At 35.2% G+C, this 6,000-nt stretch overlaps 1 long non-coding RNA gene across 2 annotated transcripts; it reads right to left on the bottom strand.

Annotated features, from left to right (window-relative positions):
* Positions 1 to 719: 719 nt before the first annotated feature.
* LOC145093595 (uncharacterized) lies at positions 720 to 5,515 on the bottom strand. 2 transcript variants are annotated; one of them, XR_013702965.1, is made up of 3 exons: positions 5,452 to 5,515; positions 5,076 to 5,379; positions 720 to 874 (listed from the first exon to the last, which is right to left on the bottom strand). It is a non-coding gene; the product is annotated as an uncharacterized LOC145093595 (long non-coding RNA). The 2 variants fall into 2 exon arrangements; XR_013702964.1 differs by having other exon boundaries at positions 5,076 to 5,509.
* Positions 5,516 to 6,000: the final 485 nt, after the last annotated feature.

The following is a 6,000-nucleotide window of genomic DNA, read 5'->3' as shown; positions in this document are numbered from 1 at the left end:
CTTTAAGGAGAGATGACGTATCTCTTTTTAATGCCATGTATCTCAGGTTACCTTTAAGGAGAGATGACGATAGATGGAAGTTAGAAGTCAAGTGATAGAGTATAGAGTGGAAATTGTTATGTTCATTGTTAATTATATTGATGTAATTCTTATTGGATTGCTATGGTTATATTGATGCTTAATAGTAACACCCATTGTTTTAAATATGTAAATGTGTTTTTTTGTGGGACCGGTTTTTGTTAAATGTAGGTTAAGACCCTAATTTTTTAAAACCTTAGCATGAAATGTTTTTGAAAAATTTGGGGTGTTACAGTGCTTAACCTCTTTCTCAAATTCCTCCTTTGTTCATGGTGTTTGTGAACCATTTGAGGCATTACACTTGAGGTGCTAAGCTCTTGAAAGTCCAACAACTACAAGCTACAAATAAGAGGTATTGTTCTAACTAGATTTTATGATTCATGTACCAAAATTGTATGCTAGTTGTAGGCTTCATGCTTTGGAAATTTTATTGCATATATAAGTTCAGAAAACTTAGATCCAAAGCTATTAGGGTTGTATGTGCACCATAGGAGTGTTATAGTACTTAAAACCCAACATGGGTTAGGTGTAATATTTACATAATCACACTAGTTTGAGATACCCGATGGATAAGCCAAATATCACACCCCGCTAAAGCGGAAACACGAGGCGTGGCGGTATAATGGGTTTCATAGCAAAAGTTAAAAGACAACACCAACCATAGTATTAAAAATCATTACAAATTTACAATGGGTTTGAACAAATTTTAAAAGAAATTACAATGTAAATTGAAATACAACACATGCGAATGCTCCTAACAGTGATGTGTCCCTAAGTGTCACTTACATGATGATTCCTGAAAACGCATGTAAAACGAGCGTCAACTATAAAAATAGTTGGTGAGTACTCACACATAATAATAATAATAATAATAATAATAATAATAATAATAATAATAATAATATTGGTTTCATGAATCGAAATCAAAGTTTTGATAAAAGTTTCCATAAATAGAAATATATTGTTAAAATGAGTAAATAAGTTTGTATAAACAAAGTTCGTTGTCATCATGAGAGATAAAGTATGTTGCCCAAATGAGATGCAACGTTCATATTCTCATGGGAAATAAAGTTTGTTACTAAAACGAGTAAACAAGTTTCATTGCTATAATGAGCAATCAAGTTTGTTGCTACAAGGAGCAAACAAGTTTGTTACTATAAGGAGCAACCAAGTTCGTTGCTAAAATAAGTAAATAAGTATTTAGTAACAAAAGTTCGTTGTTATAATGAGATACAAATTTTATTGCTATAATAAGTAACGAGTTTGTATGTGTATGAGCAAATAATGAGTTCCCAACCAAGCCTATGACTGATACCCTATCAAGATCTATGCTTATCGTTCCATAGATTATATGGTATCATGTACTCAAGCAATCGGGTGAGTGAGGAGTTATCAATTCCTAATAGCGCTATCCATAATGACCATTGGCTCAAAGAGTTAATGGATGGAGTAAAGTGTAAAGGGAACGGACTTAAGACGATAAGGCCTCATGTTTCGTGTTGCATAGATATACATAGAGAAATATAGCAATAAAATAGAAATCAAGTTTGATACAAATCAATTTAAATACAACTAACATATAATAGTTTTTCGGACATGCTTTTCCACCCCAAAACATAAAAACCGAAAATAGGGGTGTCGTGAATACTCACAATACATTGAGATGATGCAAATGGTGCATTGAACTACGGTCCACTTGTACCACTACCGATTCCTACAATAATGGTATTTGCTAGAGAGTCTCTAATCGAAATCTAACACTAGTATACTACTACAATAGAATTATGTCAATATTGTGTCAAAATTTAATATTGATAAGTTGCAAACATTTTTCTGAAATGGTGAAATTTTATAACTCATGTGATTAAGACAATTTTGGATATTAATTTCAAGATTTGTGTAATATTATTTGAGAGTATTTCGACACACTTAAAGGTGTTTTAAGCTCCTAAAAATCTAAAATATTATCAAACAGTTTCCAAATATTGTCAAACTTTGCATTTTCATTCTAAATACAGTAGAGGTCTTCCATAAATTTTCTTTTGAAATTTTGATATGATTAACTATTTTTCCAAAATTTTAAGCCTTCATAACAATATAAATTTGTGAAAAATAGCATCCAAATGATAAAAATTCCCAAACTTTTTATGATACTGCCATTAGACATACTTAAGCTGAGAAAAATATAAAAATGGATTTATAAACTGTTTAACCCAATTTTATAATTTTTGTGCATTTATTCTAATAAAAAATGAAATAAATAAAAAACAGTTTCCAGAATTGTCCAAACTTTTAGTATTACCGTTATAAACATTCTTAAGCAGGGAAAAAAATAAAAATAGATTTCTAAACTGTTTAACCCGATTTTATGATTTTTGTTCATTTATTCTAATAAAAATTGAAATAAATAGAAAACTGTTTCCAAAATTGCCAAAACTTTTTGTAACACTGTTATTATACATGTAGAATATGTGAAAAATATAAAAGATATTTTTCAATTTGTCTTGCTATTTTTCTTTGTTTTATCATCTTAAATAATCATTAATTGGAGAACAATTATTAAGTGTTTTGCGGCTGTTCGAGGAGCGCTATTTGGTGGACTTGGTTCCCATACCATTACGTGGGAACAAGGTCATCATTGGTATGGACTGGTTGAGCCCTAATGGAGCAGTGATTGACTGCGCGCAACAGTTGGTTCGGTTTAGGACCCCAAGTGGGGGAGAGCTGGTGATTCAGGGTGAGAGGCCACATCACGGACCAACTTTATGCTCAACAGCGAGGGCTAGGTGCTACCTTCAGCAGGTTTGCGACAGATATGTTGCCTATATCATGGATACCCAAGATGAGGGTAAGGCGACCGTGAGTGATGTGTCAGTGGTGCGAGAGTACCCGGATGTATTTCCAGAGGATTTAACAGGAATATCTTCGGAGAGACAGATAGAGTTTAGGATCGACCTAGTCCCGGGTGCAGCTCCAATAGCCAAGGCCTCGTATCGATTGGCACCTCCCGAGATGCAGGTGTTGTCTACACAGCTGTAGGAGCTGTTAGACAAGGGATTAATCAGATCGAGTAGTTCACCCTGGGGAGCCCCAATCTTGTTTGTAAAGAAGAATGATGGGTCGCGTCGGATGTGTATAGATTACCGGGAGCTGAACAAGGTCACGGTGAAGAACCGTTACCCACTCCTGAGGATTGATAACCTTTTCGACCAACTTCAGGGGGCATCTTGGTTTTCCAACATAGATTTGCTATCGTGCTACCATCAGATGAGGGTCAGAGACGAGGATATACAAAAGACTGCTTTTCGGACTCGCTATGGCCACTACGAGTTCGTTGTAATGCCTTTCGGGCTCACCAATCATCCTACCACATTCATGGACCTTATGAACCGTGTATGCAGACTGATGTTGGATCGGTCTGTGATAGTTTTCATTGAAGACATCTTGGTTTACTCCAAGACGCAGGAGCAACATGATGAACACTTGCGGGAGGTGTTAGATACCCTGAGGAGGGAGAGCTTGTTTGCCAAATTCTCCAAGTGCGAGTTTTGGTTGCGCGAGGTGCAGTTTCTTGGGCACCTTGTCAACTAGAACGAGATTTTTGTGGACCCGACCAAGGTGGAGGCCGTGATGATGGGAGGTTCCAAAGTCTCTATTTGAGATTTATAGTTTCCTGGGATTGGCTGGCTATTACCAGAGATTCATTCAAGATTTCTCCAAGATAGCCGTACCCTTGACCTGGCCGATGAAGAAAGCTATTGTATTTCACTGGGGGGCCTGAGCAACAGGCAACGTTTGAGACATTGAGACAGATATTGTTCGAGGCGCCGATTATAGCCCTACCTGAGGGCGTGGAGGATTTTGTAGTGTACTGTGATACGTCCATTTCGGGTTTGGGCGCAGTACTGATGCAGATAGGACATGTCATTGCATACGCTTCGAGGCAGCTAAAGCCTCACGAGGCGAACTACCAGGTGCATGATATGGAGTTGGGGGCAGTCGTCTTCGCCCTCAACATTTGGCGACATTACCTTTATGGGGTCCGTTATACCATTTACACGGACGAAAAGAGTTTGAGGTACCTCATGGATCAACCGAATCTAAACATGAGGCAGCGTCGGTGGCTAGATGTGATAAATGATTACGATTGTGAGATCCTCTACTGGTGGGCGTCAAGACCACCAAATAAAAAAAAAACCTTAATACGACAACATACAAAATTAAATTGTAGTAGCGGTAATAGGGATCGAATCCACAGGGATTGGTTCGAATCAAATCTATGCATTCAGTTTCTACGAAATAAAAAAAATATAAAATGATATGGGGGTTTTCAAAACGTTAAATGCGATAAAAACTATTTCACAAAAATAACAAAAATGGAAAAATACAAAACCTATAAAATAAAACGTTCCAATATCGGGATAAATCACAAGTTGAATTAGTTGACTAATCATCATAATTTTGTGGTGCAATGAGTTTAATGGATACTAATTTGGCTATAGCAATCTAAGAAGCTTGAGATCACCTATATTTTTCTTAGTTAATACAATGGTTAGAGAAGCTCATAACACATTTTTTTTAGTTAAAGTCATAATTTCCATGAAGCATGTAATTAATGAAAATTAACTAGCATTAAGATTTAAAAGTCACCAAATCCAAGAGGAGTCAAAATGCTTTCACTACCATGTTGGAAAAAATATTTTCATGATTGTGTGAAAGAAAAACAATCACAAAAACCATTTGTTGCTTGTTAATTTGAAGATCTATTACGTAATCAAGAAATTAACCAACTAATTAAACATTCACATATCTAAACTCATGATTAAAGATATATGAACATAAATAGATGTTTTACTAGAAAATATTTTGATAGCATACCATTAAAACCACACAAAACTATTCCTAATCAATTAATTATTCCATAGATTCACCCAATATTGGAAATAAAAACTAACTACACAAAATAATAATAACAATAAAAAAGATAGAAGTTATACCAATACCGATTACGAAACGAAGATGACATAGCTTTTTGAAATCGTCACTTCTTGTTGCTCCAAAAACTCCATCCATAATCCAAGTATTAATACAAAAATTAACCTAATCTAATTACAAAGATAAATGACTCATTAGCAAATTATGATTGTAAATCATAATTACAATGTTCCAAAAATAAGAAAAATAAAGGAGTTAACACAGAAGAGAGAGTGAACTCTCCACTTGCGCCGTATCCTCCTCCCTACTGCCGGCGAATTGAAAATGTGATGCAATTTCTTTCTTTCTATTTGCTGCGTTTTTGCCCTACTCCACACAAAAAATGTGGGCCAATTAAATTGTAATGGGCTGCTAAATAAATCACCAAAGTGGATTCACATTGTGAGCATGTCGTAACTTTTCTTTCCGGCCCAAATAAAATATGATGATGCCTGTATATTGGACTTCATGTATTGGGCTTTTTGATGCTGGCAGCTTTGTGTCCTGATGTTCACAAGGACAAAAACTATATCAAAACTAGTGCGAATCCATTTCTTTTTGACGAGGTCGAATATTGATTAGTTATGAAGACTCCTGTAAATTTTCAGCTCAATCGGACATCGTTTGCCCCTCCGTCTGATCGCTTGAAGAAAGGCGCGCAAAGCTGTCAAAATCTGAAAAAATTAATTTATATCGCTTTGTTTTTCTTTTCGCTTCCGGATTTTGCTACGTGATTTCAATCTTGGTTGCAAGGCATTCGATATGGCTTCAACGATGCTCTGAAATACCATCTTGCTCGTACAAATCTGCACAAAAATAAATTAAACGAGTAAAAATATTCAAAACAATAAATCTAACGATTTAATGCAAAAAGAATATTAAAAATGCTAAAAGTAAAAGAAAATGATTGCTAAAATATATACAAAAAATCAAGTTATCATCTACCAT

The sequence above is a fragment of the Lactuca serriola genome, chromosome 3 (assembly GCF_051521515.1).
Source record: "Lactuca serriola cultivar US96UC23 chromosome 3, Lser_US96UC23_V15, whole genome shotgun sequence".
NCBI lineage: Eukaryota > Viridiplantae > Streptophyta > Magnoliopsida > Asterales > Asteraceae > Lactuca > Lactuca serriola.
Note: the sequence above shows the minus strand (reverse complement) of the source record. Positions and strands in the feature narration are given on the sequence as shown.